Source organism: Meleagris gallopavo, chromosome 4 (assembly GCF_905368555.1).
Source record: "Meleagris gallopavo chromosome 4, MGAL_WU_HG_1.1, whole genome shotgun sequence".
NCBI lineage: Eukaryota > Metazoa > Chordata > Aves > Galliformes > Phasianidae > Meleagris > Meleagris gallopavo.
The window spans coordinates 53,115,951-53,123,492 of record NC_139407.1 but is presented as its reverse complement, the minus strand read 5'-3'; the positions used below and the strand labels follow the sequence as shown (position 1 = coordinate 53,123,492).

Here is a 7,542-nt window from a genome sequence, read left to right as displayed (position 1 = left end):
CTGTATTCTTGCAGTCAATGTGGTGCAGGTGCAAGGACCATTTGCTGCCTCTCACAGATGCAAATAATTCCAGTGAAGTTGGCCTTGTGTGGGGTAGGAGGATCTCCAGGTGCAGAGACTAGTTACAGCTGGAAGCTTCTGCTTGTCGCATAGACAAGATAGTATTGTTCAGCTAGCTGGGTATATCCTGCCATTGAGGAAGCAGATCCCACTGTTCAGCCTTGAAAAAAAAGTAAGTCTGCATTTATCTTATTTAAAGTGAAGTAGAGCATACTTCCTGAGATATTTGGTTGGAAGTGCAAAGAAACCTCTATACTGAACTGGATAGGTCAGACAAACGCAGTATGTTCATATAAAACAGAACAGCTGGGCTAAAGATCTTATTTTTTTAAAAGCCTGTCCTCAAAATGTCAAACGCTGAAACAGGTAATAGGTGTAAGCCTACCTTCTCAGATATGCTGGGGAAAATTTTGCTGGGCACTGAAAAATGTGTCTGTATGTTACCATCTGTTATTATCCATTTGTGATATACAAAAATTTTTTCTAGATGGGAGAAAATTTCTGGTTGAGGAATTCCTAGCCAGAAATTCCTAGCAAAAAGCCATGACTTTTTGCTCTTGTTCAAAGCTGCAATGGAGATGGGTAGTACTGAGTATGGGAGGAGACAAATCTGAAGTTGATGTAAGCTGAGAGCAGCACCTTTGCAGACAGTGAAAGTAACCAAACTCTACAGAGGTCTAAAATGGTAAGATTTTGGCTCTCCTTCAGTTCACAGTACTGAATCTGGGCATTGTCCTAACCTTCTCTGTGTTTCTAAAGAGCAATTTCTGTTAACTTTTCCACATGTGATTTAAAGAGTGCTTCACTTTCTCCTTCTTTTCAATCTCATGGTACCCTGAGACTCTAGCACTGATTCCTCCATGGTGTGCAGCCTGGCTCAGAGAAAGCCTCTCACAGCCAGATTTCTACAGCCTGCTGCAGTCCTTCTTTACTTTCCATCTGTCCTACAGGAAAAATTCCTCTGACTTCTGCCATATCTACCTTTGCCTTTGAATGTTTTCATTGGATTGCTATGTTTCGGATGAAATTTAAATTGCTCTGTGTGGTTTTAGCTGGCATTTGCATTTTGTTCACCGAGTGCATCTTGACCATCTGCTGTCCTCTGATTTCACCACTGTCTTCATTGTCTTCTAGTTATTTCCTTCATGTCCTTCCCTGCTCCTGGAGAAATGTTCTCCCACTAAGACGGGCATTGCTACTATTGCTGAACATGCTCACTTTCACATTTCACTCTTGGTATTCCCTTCAGATTTAGTACTTTTTCTCTTCATTTTCTGCCTTGCTGATGGAAAGAACTGTTTTATAAGAAACACACTGCTCCCATGGTAGGTATAAAAGCATGGCTCAGACTGCATGGGTTCCTCAGGAACTTGGGCTGTGGCACAAATTGGCACGAGGCAGCTGGGAACACCTACAGCATGCAGTGGTTTATAGCAAGCCAACTGCTCAGTGACATGCTGGCCTCTGAGGAAAGCTATGCAAGCTGCTTGCCAGAGGTCTCTCAAGAGGATTGAGAGTTTGTCTGCTATTTGGCTCTTCACAGACAGCAGATGTTCCCTGAGAAGGTGAAACATGCAATAAATGACCATATTTACTTGAGGCAAATCAAGACAAGGCAGCAGTCCAGCCAAGTGTGTTTACTGCTGCAGGAATGCTTTTGTGCTGATACAGCATTTTTTCACCCAAAATCTTGGAACATTTTGAAAGTGTTAACAAATGTAAGCCAACGCCAGTGTTTGCAGATCTATTTGAGACAGACTTTTATTACCTGCCTTGAATACCACCATCCACATAGCCCACACTGATTTTGGTATTTGAGCGTTTCCTTAGCTGCATATATGGCATCTACAGGTGGTGCTGAGCTCATGTTGATACAACTACATGATGTGTGGGACCTGAGCAGGTTACTGTGCAGCTGGCTCAGGTAGGAGCATGAGAGGGGTTGTCATTTCAGCAGAGAGGCACAATTGTCCTATTTTTAAGAGGAAAAAAATCTAAAACCTGTGCAGAAGGCAAAAGACAAGTCAAAGATGCATCTCTCTTTTCTACTGCTTCTTCTGGGTGTGTGTGTGGGGGGTGGAATATTAAAATAAAAGTGAAACACTGAGTAGATTATTGCAATTAGAAATAAGTTCAGGCTAGGTTGTGTCTTATCCGTGTTCTGACTGAATGTTCAGCTAATGTCTAATCCAGCAATCCAGAAGGAAGAGAAGTAGCGTCTTCAAGTGCTTACAGTTTTACGCTTAATCTTATACGTTCCTTGTGGACCAAAAGATACCTTTGGATGCTTATTCTGGGGTTACTTGTCAACCTTCAGTGGTATACAGAAGAGGACTGTATCTTCAGCCAGCAGCAGAGTGTTAATGCAGGGACTTCAAATTGTTTTTCTAGTGCAGAATGTGCTGCCAAATAAATATCACCTGGTTCTGGTTAAGTGCCAGGGTGTTAGCAGTGAGGTGGGAGCCAGCTGGGCTGCACTTCCCTCAGCGGTTTTCACCACTGCCTTGGAGACTGACAGCTGTGGGGTGACAGGGGATGGCTCTCCCTCCCTGATGTACTGTCTTATTACAGGTGGATGGCTCCTCTGTGATGGTCTGGTAGACTTCTAGTAACCTTTTTTCACAACACGCAAAAGGGGCAATCTCCAAAAGTTCCATGGATGGACAAACAACCCTCTCCTTCCAACTTTCCTACTTGTTTTACTGAGAAGCTCACACTGTTCCCTTCTCCTCTGCTCAGCTCACTAGTGGCAGTTTTCTGTGGCCATCTTCCCCCAAATGACCTTGCTGGAACCCAAGAGAAACAAAAGGCCCTGCCCACTTTCTGCTCTAAGTCCCCTAACTACAAGATGTATTTGGTCTGCAGAGAGGGTTTTTCCTATCTCTTTTGTTCTCTCTGCTCTCTCTGGTTGCCCACAATGACAGCCATGTCTGCTTGGTTTGAGGGAACCCTTGCATGCATTGTGACTGGCTCCTTCTGCTAATAATTTGTTCTCTGGAGCCTGTTGCCACATAGTATAAATAAATTTCACTGCTTAGTACTTTCCCTTTTTGCTGCTCAGCTGCTGGCAGGGAGCTGACACACCCTGTTTTGTTTTTCAAATTTATATTTTTGTCCTTTTTGTATGAGACAAAATCTCAAGATTACATTAACAGAGATGCATTACTGGCACATACTTTTTTAGTTGTCTTCTATTGCGTTTAAATACTGCATAAAACAGCAATTGAAATGCAGCTGCCATCCTGGAACAATATTCAGTTTGGTGCTGGGACAGATTATAGACCTCATCCTGCTTCAAAAATCCTATTTGTACATACTGACTTGATAGTATCTGTATGAAAATTGTTTTTCAGTTGTTCTATCATGTAAACTCAAACTTATTTTAAACAATCTTAATGTGTTCCATTCCATACGTATAGGTTGGTAGAATTACCAGGTTCTATAGCACATCAGACCTAGCTGTACAGCGGTGAGTGTAGGGACTGGAAGTTCTCTGTTTGTGGTAGCATGCATACCGCTGCAACCTCGAGCTCAGTGAAGGGTAAATATTTAGAGTGACTGAGCCCAAACTTGGCTCTGTGCTGTTTTAACTAGATTGCTCCTGCCTAATTTAAACCTGGCTTAGGCAGTTCTCCACCACACCAGAATTACTGCTGAGTACACGTACATCTCATTCGGTACGATGAAAGCCACAGTCATGTTTTTCGTGGTTCTAAGCCTGATGGTTAGAGCACTTGAGGTTGTTTTTACTGTGTGGATATGACTGCATGTGCATTTTAATATAGGGAAAAACAGGCCATCATAAACTAATGAAGTCAGTAGAGTGGTTACATTTGACTACTTTCTTGGAAATCTCCATCATCCTCATCTTCCTTGGAATGAGTACAAGGAATCTATCAATCTAGGCAAAATTCTTTCTGCATGTTTTTGAATCTTTATATAGAGACAGTAGGTTTTAAGAAATGCAATATATCCAATGGTTTTTGCTTTCTCTTCCACTGATTCTTTCTAAGCAGTGAAGCACATCTCCATCCGTATTGTAGAAAAAATTAGAAAGTAGCCCTGCGCCATATGCATTTTATAAACCAAGTCTTGAAAAAAATGACTTGAAGGAGGGGAAATTTGTCACTTCAACATTGCAAATGATGTGAAACCAAAATGTCCTCCCACTACAGCATATGTTGGTGGTGGGTGGGTGGGGGAGATGCAGGGAAGAGGTGGTGGTATAAAAATACCTTGTAAAAACAAGTGTTTGGCAGGGTGAGTGGGTTTGTCACTTCAGCCAGACTGGAGGGGGGAAACCAGACAGACAGGGGGCGGATGGGGAAGGAGGGAAGAACATATGTCACTTCAGCAAGGTAAATAACTTGATACAGTACCTCAGAAATCGCACTCAGATAATTAGCAGGAGAAGATCAGACATTAAGCGTCCAAGTGGACTAGAAAGTTAAGAGGAAAAAGTAAAAGCTGCTTAAATATAACAACAAAGATAATGAGAAATGGTTAATGTGGCAAATCTGAAGCGAAAGCATACGGGTAGAAATCTCCAGATAATTCACACATGCTTGCTAGTAGGCACTTTTCCTGCTTTTTCATGAATGGAGCAGCACGTTTTTCTCATTTATCCTTGTAATAAGTCAAAAGTTCTGAATCAAATGCAGATTAGGGGCTCTGTATGGTAATGTTACTGCTAAATGAAGCTTTATCACAGATTGCTAGCATGGCCTCTGCATAGGACATCTCTGCACATGCTATGTAGCACTTGGTACACACCAGTATTGCACAAAGGAGAGCAGACACCGGCGTGAGCACCCATGCTTGCAGCAAAGGTTGAATATGGCAGTTTGCCTTGTAATGCTTGGGAGCATGCATGTGCTGTGGTGGGAGATTGGTGCTTCCCATAAGAATGCTGGGCTCTGTGCTGGGGCTGTGAGGTAGCCAGCAGGATGGGAGGACAGCCCTGGGCCTTTGCAAGTCAGGTTGGCGGTGACAGCTGTTAACACTGGGAGGGCTTTTTCCTTCCTATGCGTGATATTTATAGCTTTTACTTGATTTTAATTGGCTTGCCTCTGCACCCATGAAGCAGCTCAGCCCCAGTAAGAGTGCATGTGTGTGTGAGGAAAAAGACAGAGAAAAGATGGGGATAGAGCAGGCTGTTGAGGTGCCCTTTGTCCAGTAATCCGCTAGCTAGAAATATTTTATGGATGGCTTCAGATGCTTTCATCTGACTTCAAATTTTAAAGAGGGTTTAAAGGATCTCTCCATGAAGAAGAAGTGCTTTGCTCAATTGGACAAAACTTGTTTTGCTAGGAAGTATGTCATTCTTCCACTCTAGTGGTGATTTTGCTGATTGTTATCATTCCTTGTAGCAATCTATCCCTTGTGCTGGTGGGTTTCATGGGTGGCATATACTGTGGAGGTTGGCTGGTCCCCAGTTTGCAATCTAGGATGGAAGATTCAGCTCTCATCTCCTCCTCTGACTGAAAGTATATTGCTGAGGTCTATTGCACAGTGGGGGACTTTCCACTAGTAGGTGTTCATACAAATTCTGCTATATCTGGGGATCTTCATATGCTGGCATGCTGTCATTTCATACTTCCATTCCCCTGAAAAGCAATGGGTATTTTCCCCCTTCAAAAAATTTCAAAGAAAACACACTAGCACATTTTTGGAGAAATTTTGCATGCTCCAGCCAGCAAATAGAAACCTCGAATACCTTTGGAGACCCTATCTGTGCAGCTGCGCTCTTGCTTTGTCCTCAAGAGCTGACTTGGGGTAGCTGAAGGGATTAGTAGTCTGAATTTCCTGACTTGCACGCATGTAATATTAATGAAATATTTTGGTGAAAATCTAGCTTTTTACATATCAGATTTGTTTCGTTGCACCAGTTGGTGGACTGAAACTGCCATCACAGCAGCTGTCTGAATATCAAGTAACGCAACATGCCTTGATGCCTTGTCATATTTCTGTGTTTGCTCACAGCTTGAACAGTCCCAAGCATTGTGTTGCTATTTTTTTTTATGAAGCTCCAGAGTTAGTGAAATAGAGAGGATATTTTTTTCCTCCACTTTCTCACAAATCCACTAAGAATCTCATGCCACACAAATCTCATGCCTTTTCACTATGCCTTCCACTGATTTAATGATTCACCCTTTGTGGAACAAGTGCTTAGGGGCACTTGCACGATGATAAGAATTACACTATTACTATGTTGATGCTTCTGCATTCATGTCTTACTGAATACATCGTGCCATAGTATCTGAAGATTGGATGTTATAATAGCAAAAGATAAGATGCATACAGTTAGACCTCTGTGGGTTTTTTTTTTTTTTTTTTTTTTTTTGCTAGAAGGTGTTATAACTAAGACTTAAAACTTAAAACATTTAGTACATGTGATGAAAGCCTGGCAGTTTCTTGTACTTAGCATGTAACTTCTGATGAAAAAAGAGAAAGAGTTTAATTGCAGGGTATCTGATAACCCAGTAGTTAGGATGATCTTCGAGACATACAAGGCCCGAATCTAAGTTCTCAGGGTGAATTAGAAGGAACAGGAAAACAAATTAATCTCCGTAGTGTTGTAACAAGTGTCATAACTGTTGGGCTTTTGAGTGCTTAGGAAGGATACGTGAGTCTTTTTTCTGTGATTTCTTTGTGTAAAGACTATTAGGGTCTTCCTTTAATTCTTAAACTCTTTGAATTTTTTAATTTTTTCATCTGGGATGGAAACTTCATTATTTTGCAAAATGGAAATCTTGTTTCTGAGGCACTTAGAATAATAGAAGTTGTAGGTGCGTTGTCAACATGGGGCAAAGAAAAAAAATGTGTTGCTTCACTGGATCTGTGCAAGAGGAAAATCTGGGCTTAATCTACAAGTCAAAAGTAAATATATTTTTGGCTTACAACAGATCAAGATTTAACATATTTTCCTTCTTCCTTGGGAGCTGCAAATGATTCAGTCCAACTTGATCAAAATCTGCTATCTCGTTTGGCAGATGGCACCTGGACTTTGTGGGTGTGGTGTCTACCTTGAGGCAGACAGCCTGCAAATGGCAACAGCATTTTAAAAAAAAGATGTCAGAGTGTTGGAGAGCAGCTTGGTTTTCTCACTTGTCATCGTTATTTGTTTCTCTCCTGGCCGAACCACCAGCAGCAGGTTAAGGATGACACAAACTAGCAACAAATCACGGGGTGGAGGACAGAGCATGTGACAATGCCCTGGCTACGGTGCAAACATTTGAGATACGTTTCGAAAGCCTGCGTTTGTGTTCAGCAGGGTTCACGAGTGGAAAATAAAAGTCTTTGAGGATAATAATCAGCAAGCTTGGTCTCATCAGTGTCTGCCCTTCAAGAGGAGGCTGGAGCAGATCCCATCAAGCTGCAATTTGGTTCAGCGCACTAGGGAAGGTTCCTAGAAGCATTCCCCCAGCTTCTTCACACTGTGCACTGAAGGGAAAAAAACAACATTTGGCAATTTGTTGTCAA

The 7,542-nt window shown here is 42.0% G+C and overlaps 1 long non-coding RNA gene across 1 annotated transcript in view; it reads right to left on the bottom strand.

Moving 5' to 3' along the window:
• Positions 1 to 4,243: 4,243 nt before the first annotated feature.
• Positions 4,244 to 7,542, bottom strand: part of LOC104910802 (uncharacterized) — a 35,772-nt gene continuing 32,473 nt past the window's right edge. The window contains exon 6 of the long non-coding RNA XR_014883197.1: positions 4,244 to 7,503. This is a non-coding gene — a long non-coding RNA (uncharacterized LOC104910802). The remainder of the gene's footprint in view (positions 7,504 to 7,542) is intronic.